Source organism: Triticum aestivum, chromosome 2A (genome assembly GCF_018294505.1).
Source record: "Triticum aestivum cultivar Chinese Spring chromosome 2A, IWGSC CS RefSeq v2.1, whole genome shotgun sequence".
Lineage (NCBI taxonomy): Eukaryota > Viridiplantae > Streptophyta > Magnoliopsida > Poales > Poaceae > Triticum > Triticum aestivum.
The window spans coordinates 493988439-494004622 of NC_057797.1; positions in this window are offsets into that span (position 1 = coordinate 493988439).

Consider the following 16184-nt stretch of genomic DNA (forward strand, 5'->3'; position numbering starts at 1 on the left):
ATGATCTGCCCCGCGTCTGGGAGATGGTGCGCAATGTCTGCGTCCAGGTATCCGGCTTCCTGGAGCTTCGTAATGTTCTCCTCCATAACAGAGGAGACCATCCACTTGCCTCCCGCTCCGGACATGTTCGGAATGGCTTTGCGGAGAAGATGAGAACTTGGGCGTTGGAGCTCGAGTGCGCGAGAATGGATGGGCAGGGGAAGAAGAAGGCGTGGGTGAAAAAGAGGAATCCTTGTCCCTTTATAAAGGCGGTAGAAACTGAGCGCCTCCCTACTTGCCCCATAAAATGGCTTATTCCCCAAGCACCGCGATTGATGGCACGGTTGGGTTACACATATCCATATTGATGAGAATCCCATGATAAGGGGAACATGCTCTCTGCTTCGACAAGACGTGCCAATAAAACCGCCTCACAACACGCGTAGTGGCAGGCAAGGAAAAACGGTTCATAATGACCGGGCCACGGCAGGACGTCATGTTATGAAAAGTTATCAGCATATTAGATTTGTGGAATAATATACTCTCTACGGTGGTATGTGGAATTTGTTTTACAGAGCCATACACAATCCTTGTGTTCAAAATCTTCTATGGAGTATTCGGAGAAGGAACTCGCCTTGCAATGCCGAAGACAATCTGCGCGCCGGACTCATCGTCATTGAAGCCTGGTTCAGGGGCTACTAAGGGAGTCCTGGATTAAGGGGTCCTCGGACAGCCGGACTATATACTTTGGCTGAACTGTTGGACTATGAAGACACAAGATTGAAGGCTTTGTCCCATGTCCCGGTGGGACTCTCCTTTGCGTGGAAGGCAAGCTTGGCAATTCGGATATGTAGATCTCCTTCTCTGTAACCGGCTCCGTGTAACCCTAGCCCCCTCCGGTGTCTATATAAACCGGAGGGTTTAGTCCGTAGGACAACGACAATCATAATCATAGGCTAGCTTCTAGGGTTTAGCCTCTACGATCTCGTGGTAGATCAACTCTTGTAATACCCATATCATCAAGATCAATCAAGCAGGAAGTAGGGTATTACCTCCATCGATAGGGCCCGAACCTGGGTAAACATGGTGTCCCCCGCCTCCTGTTACCATCAGCCTTAGACACATAGTTCGGGACCCCCTACCCGAGATCCACCAGTTTTGACACCGACAATGCCCTCCATGATCGAATCCCCCTTCGTTAGGATGCCGGAAAAGGCCCCAAGATGGGATCTCACGGGAACAAAAGGTTGCGGCGGTGGAAAATTGTTTTCGTGGATGCTTCTGGTGGTTTGCGAATATATGTGAATATATGGAGGCAGACCTAGGTCAGGGGGTCACCGAGGGGCCCACAAGGTAGGGGGCGCGCCCTTCCCCCTTGTCACTGCCTCGTGGCTCTTCTGACTTGAACTCCAAGTCTCCGAGGTGTTTTCTAGTCCAAGAAAAATCATTATGAAAGTTTTATTCCGTTTGGGCTCTGTTTGGTATTCCTTTTCTACGAAGCTCAAATACAAGGAAAAAATAGAAACTGGCACTGGGGTCTAGGTTAATAGGTTACTCCCAAAAATAATATAAGATAGCATGTTAATGCATATAAAATATCCAAAACAGATAATATAATAGCATGGAACAATAAAAAATTATAGATACGTTGGAGACGTATCAAGTACTTAGTGAAAATTCTGCTCAAATCCAGATCTGTAGAGACCGTGTTGATCACTGACACATAGGCGGTTTAAAGCAACACATTTTGTAACCTGCCAAATGCCAGCCGGCTTACTCATAATTGTTTAATCCTTCGGTATCTTCTCAATCAGTAACCATGACCTTATAACCTGTTGATGCCTCACCAGCTTAACCATGCTTATTAATCTCCATCGCTCATAATAGTCAATCTTGTATGCGTAACTAGTTTTGAGCAGTAAACTCATTTGTTTAACTATTGGAAGGTTTACCATTATAGTATCAATCCTCCAATTCTTCACTCTCAGGTTTTAGCTTTGGCAAAGATGACTAAGACCACCACCTCCTGTGACTGGGTCGCTTCCACTCTCACTGAATAGTCCCTGAATGAGTATGTTGCCATGGGTGTCTTGCTAGCAAAGAACATCATCCACTGGAGAGTTCCAGGGACCGAAACCAAGCCTCTCCCCAATGAAGGTGAAGTCATAGTTTTTGCAGACCACCTCCTCTGCGGTTTCTCACCACCCGGCTCAAAGTTCTTTTGAGATGTTCTGCACTTTTATCAGCTACACTCTCAAGACATCGGCCCCAATTCGGTGTCCAACATTTGCAACTTTCACGTCTTCAGCGAGGTGTACCTTCAAGAAGAGCCCAACGTTGACTTGTTTAGAGAATATTACTATTTGAACTGCCAGACCAAGATGACAGATGGGCCCCGTCTCGAACTCGGTGAAATTTCGATCTAGAGACGGAGATACGCTGTCTTTCCTACCGCTGCACTACCCAGTCATCCCAAAGACTGGAATCAAACTTGGTTCTATTGTCAAGACACTTCTCTGGCGGGTGAAAATCCTCTGCCGGGTTTCCGCACTTGCCGGCTCAGCCCAAGACATCCACCCCCTGACCGGATCAGCACCGTAGAACGAGCCAAATACGCACCAACCTTTTCAGAAATAAGGGCTTTGTTAGCCAACGACTTAACTGGAGTTGACCTAGTTCGATGCTGGGTTGCTTGGAGGATCATGCCTTTGAGCCGCCGCACCGGCTTAATGTGTGAATATACATGTGACGTAAAGGACCCTCAGAGGTATAATCCAACACGTCTTGAGGACCAAGAGATCAACAAGATGACCAAATCATTACTCGGGGAGAGCCTCGAAAACTGCAGAAAGTCAGGCCTAAATCCCTTTTGTACTCTCAATCCAGCTCCTGATGTAAGTATTTCAAGCCTCTCCTTATTTTACTTAACATTTCCTTATAAATTATACCATTTCTCATTATCATATGTGTTTTGAGGCCGGCTCTTCCTTCTAGAATAAGAAGCTGCAGGATAAGAAACCGCAGTATAAACTGGCGAATAAGGCCAAAACCAAAACCAAGGCCCCAAAGAAGACCAAAGGTAAGAAGCTAGATGCAACAGACTTATTCACCCTAGATGATGAGTCGGGGGTAGAACTTGACTCCCTTGGCTTTTTATTTATGCAACTTATTGACGCCGATTCATCTCAAGATGATGCGGAGACCAGCCAACCAAACGTCACATAGGTAAATATTATTTTCGACTCAGAGCGCTTGCTAAGACAGAAAATTTGGCAGGTGACCCGGAAAGTAAGGTTTTCTCACCCCCTTGCTTACCTGGATCCCCACTTTATTTTGAAGAAACATCAACGCGATGCTATGCGCAAGACCTAGAGCGATAGTAACAAGGAATTGGTTTCCGGCTTACCAAATACTCCAGTTCCTCGCAAACGCCACCATGAGGTGCTTCTAAATCGAACTCTTTCGTTTCCAAAGGCGGGTCTCACTTGTCAACCGCTTAACTCATCCGAATCAAATTATCAGGGAACTTCTCACTCATCCTTTGGCGATTCTACCTCGACCCAGTTTCCTACCTTCAAAATTGCCCATGGGTAAGAATATTTTCCATGCTTTATTAATGCCTTATGATGTTATGCTCATGTCCTTATACACTTTCCTTTCAGTGGTGTAGCCAAGGCCGGCAAGAAATTGAAGATGGGCGGGACGTCAAAAGACACCAAGGTTAACGAGCCAGAGAAGCACGTGCCCATAGTCTCAGAAACTTCAACTCGGAATCTTGACAATGCCATAAATGACCCGCCACCAGAAGTTAATAATATCCATGTGGATCCAATGAACATGGATGCTGACCCGCCGAGCCCTAAGCCGCCGAGTCCTACCAAGCCTGTTGAAGAAACCACACTTGAAAAGACTACTAAGGACATCCACATTACTGGCACGTGCTATACAGAGCCAGGAAATCCCACAGTCTTAGCCAAGCATATTGCCAAAGAAGAGCCGCTAGCAGGAAGTAAATTGAAACTAGACTTGGAAAATTATGCCGGTCTTGGTGCTGGTGACATTCATGCAGGCTACCTTCATCACCTCCATACTAGCCGTGAACTGGAAGCCGGCCAAGTGAACCTCATGAGGGAGCGTTATGAGGTATGGCTATAATATTTCTTCATATGTATCCACTTAGCCTCCAAGTCTAGAGGATAAGAACAATGGGAATATGATGTAGAGTTTTAAAAACTACTTTCAAACTTTAGCTCTTCTGGTTTAACTCATCCGTTAAGATCCGATCATGTAACCCCCAAGGGCCGGCTTAAACTGACAAGTTGAGCCGGGACTTCTAGTTTAAGAAATCCAAATATGTAGCCCCCAAGGTCTGGCTTAAACTGAAAAGTTGAGCCGGGACTTCTAGTTTAAGAAATCCAAATATGTAGCCCCCAAGGGGCGGCTTAAACTGAAAAGCTGAGCCAGGTAATAGAGAAAAATTGACCTACATTAGCCCCCAAGTGCCATGGATATTGTTCATAATATGCTTGGGACTTGTACCATTATTGTTGAGTAAAATATGAGTCCTAATATTGTCATATCTAACTTTTCCTCAGGAAGCTTTATCTTTTCAGGATGCAGACCTGGGCGACTCAGCAAACAGGATGAAACATGAAGAAGCTGAGATTGCGAAAGTAGAATCAAAATTTCAGTTTCTCGTGCAAGAGAATGAGAAGCTCAAGGATAGTTTTGCTACCGAGAGAGCCGCCTTCAAGACACAGGAGGAAAAACTTGATCAAACGTGCACAAGAAGCAGAAGCTCAGCTTAAACCGGTCACTGAAGAACTGGCTGGTTTAAAGGGACATATTACCCATATGACAAACGCCATCTTTGGTATGATTCATATTTAGTTCACACTTCTGTCCTAATACCATTTAAGCCGCCAGGCAATACTCAATCCTTTTTATATGAATGAATGTACAGGCCCCAGAAGCGCAAGTCTTGGGCAATTTATGTTGTCGAAGCTGAAGGCCATCTATTCTTTCATAGAGCAACTATATAGTGGCGCTCTCTGTAGTTTGGTGGCGTTAGGAGGCAATCGAAAGCTGCCAAGTCACATTAAAGCTGTGCTTGATCATCTCTCCAATCTTCCCAGCCAAATCGAAGAACAGAGACTATCATCTGCCTGAGCCGGAGCTCTTGTTGCTCTTGGCCATGCGAAAGCGTCAGCCTCAGAACTTGACCCGGAGGAGATTGCCACCGGATGCCCTGAATTTAAGGATGATAAGTCATCATTTGAAGAGAAGGACTTTAACCACTGTGTTCGTGAGATGTGGCCTGTGGCCTGCAAAATGGTGGAAGAGCTAGAGCTGACCAACTATATGGCGGCTTATGATGAGAACAACAAGAAGATACCACCACCGATGATACGTCTCCAACGTATCTATAATTTATGAAGTATTCAGGCTGTTTAATTATCATTCTTGGATGGTTTATAATCATTTTATAGCAACTTTATATCATTTTTTGGGACTAACCTATTGACCCAGTGCCCAGTGCCAGTTGCTGTTTTTGCTTGTTTTTTACATTGCAGGAAATCAATATCAAACGGAGTACAAACACCACGAAACTTTTTGTGGATTTTTTATGGACAAGAAAACTCCCGATGGGCTAGAGCAGCACCTGGGGGGTGGCCCGAGGGGGGCACAACCCACCAGGGCGCGCCTGGGGGTTGTGCCCACCTTGGTGTCCTCTCGCACCCCCTCTTCACCCTATAAATTCCCAAAAATTCCAGAAACCCTCGGGGTTAACCTAGATCAGAAGTTCCGCCACCGCAAGGCTCTATAGCCACCAAAAACCAATCTAGACCCTTTCCGGCACCCTACCAGAGGGGGGGGGGAATCATCTCTGATGGCCATCTTCATCATCCCGACGGCCACCACGATGAGGAGGGAGTAGTCCACCCACGGGGCTGAGGGTTTGTACCAGTAGCTATGTGTTTAATATCTCCCTCTTGCGTTCTTGAGTTGTCACGATCTTTATGTATCACGGGCTTTGTTAATATAGTCGGATCATATGGTGTTTTCCCCTCTCTATCTTGTTGTGATGAATTGAGTTTTTCCCTTTGAGATTTCATTGCTATCGGATTGAATACTTTTATGTATTTGAGAACACTTGATATATGTCTTGCAATTGAATACTCGTGGTGACAATGGGGTATCATATTGATTCACTTGATATATGTTTTGGCACTCAACTCGCGGATTCCCGATTTGACATTGGGGTAATCTATGCATAGGGGTTGATGCACGTTCTTGTCTTTGTTTCTCCGGTAGAAATCTTGGGGCCCTCTTTGAAGTTCTTTGTGTTGTATTGAATATTATGAATGTGAATTTGCTTTGGTGTTATTTTAGTACGAACTCTTGGTTAGATCGATCGGAAAGAATAGCTTCATGTTACTTTAGTACGAACTCTATGATAGATTGATCGGAAAGAATAGCTTTAAGGTGGTTTCGTACCCTACAAACAATTCTGTCTTATGTTCTCCACTAGATAGGAACTTTGGAGTGATTCTTAGTTGCACGTTGAGGGGCGGTTATATGATCCAATTATACTAGTGTGGGGGAACACAGTAATTTCAAAAAAATTCCTACGCACATGCAAGATCATGGTGATGCATAGCAACGAGAGGGGAGAGTATCATCTACGTACCCTCATAGATCGTAAGCGGAAGCGTTATGACAACGTCGTTGATGTAGTCGTACGTCTTCACGATCGACCGATCTAGTACCAAAGATATGACACCTCCGCGATCTGCACACGTTCGGCTCGGTGATGTCCCGCGAACTCACGATCCAGTAGAGCTTCGAGGGAGAGCTTTGTCAGCACGACGGCGTGATGATGGTGATGATGTTGCTACCGGAACAGGGCTTCGCCTAAGCACCGCTACGATATTACCGAGGTGGATTATGGTGGAGGGGGCACCACACACGGCTAAAAGATCGATGATCAACTTGTGTGTCTATGGGGTGCCCCTCCCCCATATATAAAGGAGTGGAGGAGGGGGAGGGGGCCAGCCTCTCTAGGCGCGCCCCAAGGAGTCCTACTCCCACCGAGAGTAGGATTCCCCCTTCCCTTTGTTGGTTCTAGGAGAGAAGGAAGGAGAGGGAAGAAGGAAGGAAAGGGGGGCGCCCCCCTCCCAATTCGGATTGGCTTGGGGGGTGCTCCCCCTCCTTTTCTTCTTTCCCCTCTGTTACACTAAGGCCCAATAAGGCCCATATACCTCCCGGGGTTCCGGTAACCTCCCGGTGCTCCGGTATACTCCCGATTTCACCTGAAACCATTCCGATGTCCAAACATAGGCTTCCAATATATCAATCTTTACGTCTCGACCATTTCGAGACTCCTTGTTATGTCCGTGATCAAATCTGGGACTCCTAACTACCTTCGGTACATCAAAGCACATAAACTCGTAATACCGATCGTCACCGAACGTTAAGCATGTGGACCCTACGGGTTCGAGAACTATGTAGACATAACCGAGACATGGCTCCGGTCAATAACCAACAGTGGAACCTGGCTACCCATATTGGTTCCTACATATTCTACGAAGATATTTATCGGTCAAACCGCATAACGATATACGTTGTTCATGCCAACTCAACTTCACACCTTACAACACAGGCAAGAACTCCTTCTTTGACTTTTCCATTTTGAACTACTTCCAAATCTTGTCAAGGTATGTACTCATTGAAAATATATCAAGCGTCTTGATCTATCTCTATAGATCATGATGCTCAATATGTAAGTAGCTTCATTGAGGTCTTTCTTTGAAAAACTCTTTTCAAACACTCCTTTATGTTTTCCAGAAAAATCTACATTATTTCCGATCAACAATATGTCATTCACATATACTTATCAGAAATGATGCAGTGCTCCCACTCACTTTCTTGTAAATATAGGCTGCACCACAAGTCTGTATAAAACCATATGCTTTGATCACTTTATCAAAGCATATATTCCAACTCCGATATGCTTGCACCAGTCCATAGGTTGATCACTGGAGCTTGCTCACTTTGTTAGCACTTTAGGATCGACAAAACCTTTTGGTTGCATCATATACAACTCTTCTTTAAGAAATCCATTAAGGAATGCAGTTTTGACATCCATTTGCCAGATTTCGTAAAATGCGACAACTGCTATCATGATTCGAACAGACTTTTAAGCATCGATACGAGTGAGAAAATCTCATCGTAGTCAACACCTTCAACTTGTCAAAAACATTTTGCGACAATTCAAGCTTTGTAGATAGTAACACTACTATCAGCGTCCGTCTTCCTCTTGAAGATCCATTTATTCTTAATGACTCATCGATCATCGGGCAAGTCAATCAAAGTCCATACTTTGTTCTCATACATGGATCCCATCTCAGATTTCATGGCCTCATGCCATTTTGCGAAATCTGGGCTCACCATCGCTTCCTCATAGTTCATAGGTTCGTCATGGTCGAGTAACATGACTTCCAGAACAGGATTACCATACCACTCTTGTGCGGATCTTACTCTGGTTGACCTATGAGGTTCGGTAGTAATTTGATCTGAAGTTTCATGATCATCATCATTAGCTTCCTCACTAATTGGTGTAGGCACTAATGGAACTGATTTCTGTGATGAACTACTTTCCAATTCGGGAGAAGGTACAATTACCTCATCAAGTTCTACTTTCCTCCCACTCACTTCTTTCGAGAGAAACTCCTTCTCTAGAAAGGATCCATTCTTAGCAACAAAGATCTTGCCTTCGGATCTGTGATAGAAGGTGTACCCAGCAGTTTCCTTTTGGGTATCCTATGAAGATGCAGTTATCCGATTTGGGTTCGAGCTTATCAGGTTGAAACTTTTTCACATAAGCATCGCAACCCCAAACTTTAAGAAACAAAATCTTAGGTTTCTTGCTAAACCACTGTTCATATGGTGTCGTCTCAACGGATTTAGATGGTGCCCTTTTTAACGTGAATGCAGCTGTCTCTAATGCATAACCCTAAAACGATAGTTGTAAATTGGTAAGAAACATCATAGATTGCACTATATCCAATAAAGTACGGTTATGACGTTCAGACACACCATTACGCTGTGGTGTTCCAGGTGGCACGAATTTGTGAAACTATCCCACATTGTTTTCATTCAAGACCAAACTCGTAACTCAAATATTCGTCTCCGCGATCAGATCGTAGAAACTTTATTTTCTTGTCATGATGATTTTCCACTTCACCATGAAATTCTTTGAACTTCTCAAATGTTTCAGACTTATGTTTCATCAAGTAGATATTCCCATATCTGCTCAAATCATCTGTGAAGGTCAGAGAATAATGATACCCGCCGCGAGCCTCAACACTCATCGAACGCATACATCAGTATGTATTATTTCCAATAAGTCAGTTGCACGCTCCATTGTTCCAGAGATCGGAGTCTTAGTCATCTTGCCCATGAGTCATGGTTCGCAAGCATCAAGTGATTCATAATCAAGTGATTCCAAAAGCCCATCAGCATGGAGTTTTTCATGCGCTTTACACCAATATGACCTAAACGGCAGTGCCACAAATAAGTTGCACTATCATTATTAACTTTCCATCTTTTGACTTCAATATTATGAATATGTGTATCACTACGATCGAGATTCAATAAACCATTTATATTGAGTGTATGACCATAGAAGGTTTTATTCATGTAAATAGAACAACAACTATTCTTTGACATAGATGAATAACCGTATTGCAATAAACATGATCCAATCATATTCATGCTCAACGCAAACACCAAATAACATTTATTTTAGGTTCAACACTAATCCCGAAGGTAAAGGGAGTGTGAGATGGTGATCTTATCAACCTTGGAATCATTTCCAACACACATCGTCACCTCGTCCTCAACTAGTCTTTGTTTATTTTGAAAATCCCGTTTCGAGTTACTACTCTTAGCAACTGAACTAGTATCAAATGCCGAGGGGTTTGCTATAAACACTAGTAAAGTACACATCAATAACATGTATATCAAATATACCTTTGTTCACTATGCCATCCTTCTTATCCGCCAAGTATCTAGGGCAGTTCCTCTTCCAGTGACCATTTCCTTTGCAATAGAAGCACTATTTTCAGGCTTGGGTCTAGCTTTGGGCTTCTTCATAGGAGTGGCAACTTGCTTGCCATTCTTTCTTGAAGTTCCCTTTCTTTCCCTTGCCCTTTTACTTGAAACTAGTGGTTTTGTCAACCATCAACACTTGATGCTTTTCTTGATTTCTACCTTCATCGATTTCAGCATCACGAAGAGCTCAGGAATCATTTTCGTCATCCCTTTCATATTATAGTTCATCAAGAAGTTCTAGTAACTTGGTGATAGTGACTAGAGAACTCTGCCAATCATCTTTTTATCTGGAAGATTAATTCCCACTTGATTCAAGCGAGTGTAGTACTCAGATAATCTGAGCACATGCTCACTGGTTGAGCTATTCTCCTCCATCTTGTAGGCAAACTACTTGTCAGAGGTCTCATACCTCTCGACACGGGCATGAGTATGAAATACCAATTTCAACTCTTAGAACATCTTATATGTTCCGTGGCATTCAAAACATTTTTGAAGTCCCGGTTCTAAGCCGTAAAGCATGGTGCAATTAACTATCAAGCAGTCATCATACTGAGCTTTACCAAACGTTCATAACGTCTGCATTTGCTCCTGCAAAAGGTCCGCCACCTAGCGGTGCATTAAGGACATAATTCTTCTGTGCAGCAATGAGGATAATCCTCAGATCATGGAGCTAGTCTGCATCATTGCTACTAACATCTTTCAACCTAGTTTTCTCTAGGAACATATCATAAATAAAGCGGGGAAGCTATACGCAAGCAATTGATCTACAACATAGATATGCAAACACTATCAGGACTAAGTTCATGATAAATTAAAGTTCAATTAATCATATTACTTAAGAACTCCCACTTAGATAGACATCCCTCTAGTCATCTAAATGATCACGTGATCCAAATAAACAAAACCATGTTCGATCATCATGTGAGATGGAGTAGTTTTCAATGGTGAACATCACTATGTTGATCATATCTACTATATGATTCACGCTCGACCTTTCGGTCTCCAGTGTTCCGAGGCCATTGTCGGTGTCAAAACCGGTGGATTCAGGTAGGGGGTCCCGAATTGTGCGTCTGAGGTTGATGCTAACAGGAGACAGGGAACACAATGTTTACCCAGGTTCGGCCCCTCTCGATGGAGGTAAAACCGTATGTCCTGCTAGATTAATATTGATGGGTATGGGGGTTACAAGAGTTGATCTACCATGAGATCGTAATGGCTAAAACCCTAGAAGTCTAGCCTATCTGATTATGATCGTTCCTACGGGCTAAAACCCTCCAGTTATATAAACACTGGAGGGGACTAGGGTTATACAAATTCAGTTACATAGAAAGGAAATAGTATATCCGGCCGCCTGACTTGTCATCCACACAAAGAAGAGTCCTATTCGGACACGGGAGAAAGTCTTGCATCTTGTATCTTCATGGCCCAATAGTCCGGCCCATGTCCAATAGGCCAGACGCCCGAGGACCCCTTAGTCCAGGACTCCCTTAGTAGCCCCTGAACCAGGCTTCAATGACGAGGTGTCCGGCGCGTAAACGGTCTTCGACGTTGCAAGGCAGGTTCCTCCTCCGAATACTTCGGCACAATTTCTGTTGGGGATATGAAGGTACCAATTTGTCCAAGGGTGCCATGAAGGAGTTCTGCGAACGGGAGCACATCCGGCTTGACGTTTCATCAGTGGCACACCCACAGTCCAATGGTCAAGCAGAAAGGGCTAATCAAGAGATCTTGAAAGGCATCAAGCCCCGGCTTATGGTTCCTTTGCAAAGAACACCGGGTTGTTGGGTAGAAGAGTTACCATCTGTGTTATGGAGCATCAATACTACACACAACAGATTAACAGGATACACACCGTTCTTCATGGTTTATGGAGCGGAGGCGGTTCTCCCCAGTGATATCCGTCATGACTCACCTCGTGTGGCGGCTTATGTTGAAGCGGACAATGAGATAGCACGGCAAGACGCTTTGGACCTGTTGGATGAAGAACGTGACATAGCAGCCGCCCGCTCGGCGATTTACCAACAGGATCTTCGTCGTTATCACAGTCGCCGAGTCAGAACCAGAACCTTTCAGGAAGGAGATTTGGTGCTTCGGCTCATCCAAGATCAGACTGATATGCATAAGCTATCCCCACCTTGGGAGGGACCTTTCGTGGTCAGCAAGAATCTGCACAACGGGTCATACTATCTGATCGATATTCGAGAGCATAAAGACTCACGCACATCAGAGGAGGAGACCAACAGGCCGTGGAACATAGCTCATCTTCGGCCTTACTATACCTGAGCCATTGGCTCTACTTATGTACATATTATGACGATGTATATATTATGATTACATATAATAAACTGGAACCTCAGCTAAAGCGGGGTATCTGTTCTTTTACATCATGTGTGGTTACACGGAGTTGTTCTAAAGCGGCCTCCGGTTTACCCCTTGAGTTAGCTTTTCAAAAGCATCATGTTATATCACTTGGGGGCTTGGTCGTGTCCAAACCAATGCAACACCTCTTGATAGGCGAGAGCCACCAGATCACTTGGGGACTTGGTCACGTCTGAACCAGTCACGCCTCTTGATCGGCCTAAGGCCACAGAATCACTTGGGGTCTTGGTCGAACCTGAACCATTGCCACGCCTCTTGATCGACATAAATGCCACGGTTTCATTTGGGGACCTGGCTGACTTGAATCATAGCTACACCTATCGGGAGCTTGGTCGTGTCCGACCATGGTAACGCCATCTGATCGGCTCAAATAAGCCTCTTTTTGCAAACGGTTTTATCATTGCCTTTGCTTCACAATTTTCTTTGATAGATATTTCTTTCTTTTTTGTTGCGTTTTTAAACCGACAAAATTTTAAACCGGTTCACACTGTCAATTGACGGAACACGGTCCATTTTTAATCCGGAGACTATTTGCCCGGTTTGATTTTTTATTAACATCCTACTATGGAGTAACACGGTGTTTTCTTATAACCCGGCACGGTTTACATGGTAAACCGGCATTATATATATACAGGAGCTGCTATCTCCTCCAACAGTGTGGGTTTATAAACCTCCGCTTCAAGATTGGCTAAGCCAACTTCATGCCCAATGATGGCAGGTATTATGTATCTCAAAGATTTGATCATATGCTTAAATTTCAGATATTTTGATTTTATATATGCAGACATCATACTCCGCCTGACGGTACAACCGCAGTGGCACTTTAAGATTTTTTATGTTGCAGAAAATACTTTGGAAAGTTCATCACCCAAAGGAAGCACAAGTTGCAGTAGTTATGCACGAAGGCATATTAAGATCAAGAGTGTCAGCTAGCCTATTACAAGGCAACACGGTGCCCAAAATAAGATCATTGTTTTTTCAAAGGAGAAGCAGTTTAAACCGGCTTCCGGTTCAAGCTTGGTCACCAGCCTGGCCTGATGGTTGTGGGTCATCTCGCGCCGCTTCAACTTCAGTTTCTCTACCCAGCGGCTGGAAATCAACAGTTGTCCAGTCGATTCCCATTAATGCTCGAAAGACAGCTTCATCATGGATCAGCAACGACGGTTCAATATCGGGAGCGTAAGTATGCTTACGAATTGGAGGGATAAGATTTTCCGCTTCATGAATTGGTGCAGCTACTCGCTTGTTTTGCTTGTCATATTGGGCTTGATAATGAGACAAGTCTGCTTCTTCAACCAATTGACAAGCTAACGGACGCACCTCCCTGTTTATTGCTCGCAGATCCGCTTCACTAAACTCTGACCCATCTTCCTTCAAGCTGGGATAGCCCTGAGCCGCTTCAATAGGATCAAAATTCGGCACCCAAGCTTTTGCTCGGATTAAGGCATTGATCGCACCGGTTCGAGCAATAGATTTCTTCAGCTCTTCAACCCGGGCAGGAAGCACCGACAGTTTCTTCAGAGTGTCCTGAATCAAAGTGGGCGCCGGATTGTTGTGGGATGCAGTACAGATGATCCACTGTGCACCAGTGTACAGTTGTTCGATCAACGTGTAGGCGGCTTTCAATTTCTTCCGCACATCTGACCCCAAGTGACCAATGCGTGTCCCTGAAATATCACAAAGGGTTAACAAACCGGCAGCTCTGTAAGATGGCCGAATCAATTCAGAAATCAAACCGGCTTACCAAAGATAGCAGCGGTCATGGCATGCACGTGCCGCTTTATGCTGGTGAGTTCGTCCACCACCGGTTTTAGTGCAGCCTCGGCGTCTTCTGCTCGTTTGGTTAAAGCGGATTTTTCAGTAGCCCAATCCGCCCGCTCCTTCTTGAAATCCTTCTTAAGCTATTCCATGACGCTTAAGGCGCCGGTCAACTCCTCTTTTGCTTTTGAGGTTTCAGTCTGTTGGGACTTCAGATTTTCTTGGAGATTGGCAATTTGGGTCTCTTTTGTCTTCAGCTCAGCCTGCATACAGACAGTTATATGATTCATCAAGCAGTGCAAGAATTGAAGCACCAACCACATAACAAGAATTGAAGCATCAATTTTAAGAAAATAAGAAATTTCAAAGAAAGTTGATTGATTTTCGAAATATGTTCATCGAATTTCGAAAAATTTATCAATTGTAAAAAAACGTTCTCATACTTGGAAAAAATTCATTGATTTGTCAAAAAGGTTCACCAAATTTGAATGAATTCATCGATTTTTAAAAACAAATTCATCAATTTTTATAAAAGTTCATGAAATGTGAAAAATAATTTATGAATTAAAAAATGTTCACGCCTTTAGCAAAAGAAAAGGAAAAGGAAAACCGACGAACCCCATTCCAAGAAAAAAAGAAAAAAAAGAAGAAGAGAGGACTTGAAAAGCTGTAATTAAACAGATATGATGAGATGGTAGCGTGGTTGTTACCTCGAGCATTAAATGAGAGATCAATGGTTCGATTCCCTCTTGTCATCCTGTTTTTTTGCCTTTTATTAAAAATCACTTTGTAAAGGTTCACTGTACTGTAGATCCCGGTTCACTGTAACGCCCGATATTTACTCTGTTCTAATTTTGAATATATATATATATATATGTGTGTGTGTGTGTGTGTGTGTGTGTGTGTGTATAGGTCGCGCTATTCGTCACCCTGGGTGAGGAATATTTATTCTTCACCCCTCCTCTATTTTACCATCAATGCATCGTAATTTTACGTTCTGTAACTTTTGTCGTTTTTCTGATGCAAAAAGGGACCGTAAGAAAAATATATAATCGCCGTAAAAAATATTTTACGTTATGTAAAATTACAAACGTGAAAACATAGTCTAAAATACACATAAACTGCAAATTTTCTTTTCTTATGACCTATATTTTTATTTTCTTATGTTAAATTTTACGTAGTGAATCAATAGGAATGTAACTATTTAAATTTGAAACGTAATTTAATTATGAAATGATCGTAAGATTACCTCGGGTGAAGAATGACTTATTTTGCACCCTGGGTGATGAATAGTAATACTATATATATATATATATATACACACACATATATATATACTCCCTCCGTCACGGTTTAGAAGGCGCGCTTGGAAATTTTCTTGAACCTAGGTGGTTATCTATTGGTTGTGGGATGGACTAAAAAATAGTATTCACACTACGATGCATATAGAAATAGTATATTGAGTACTAATTAGCTACTAGAAATAAATGCAATGCGCCCTATACCTTGTCTATTATGAAAAGGCACACAAATTTAACTGTGCCTTCTAAACTGTGACGGAGGAAGTAACAATTTTCAAGTACACATTAAACATATTTTAATGTATATTAAATAATTTTTAATATGCATTTAATATTTTCGTAACATGGGTTGACCAGTTCGCAAATACACATTGAACATTTTGTGTAATACTCTATATGCTGAATAAAAATCAAATACATAATTAACATTTTTAGTATACAATGAATATTTTTATAATACATATTAAGCTTTTTTCTATACCATGAACATTTTCTTAATATAAAATAAACATTTTTGTAATACACATTGGTCATTTTTTTACACAATGAACTATTGTATCATACAAAAAATTTGAAATACGAAAAAGGAAAAAAAAATCACTTTGTAAAGGTTTACTGTACTGTAGATCCCGGTTCACTGTACCACCCGAT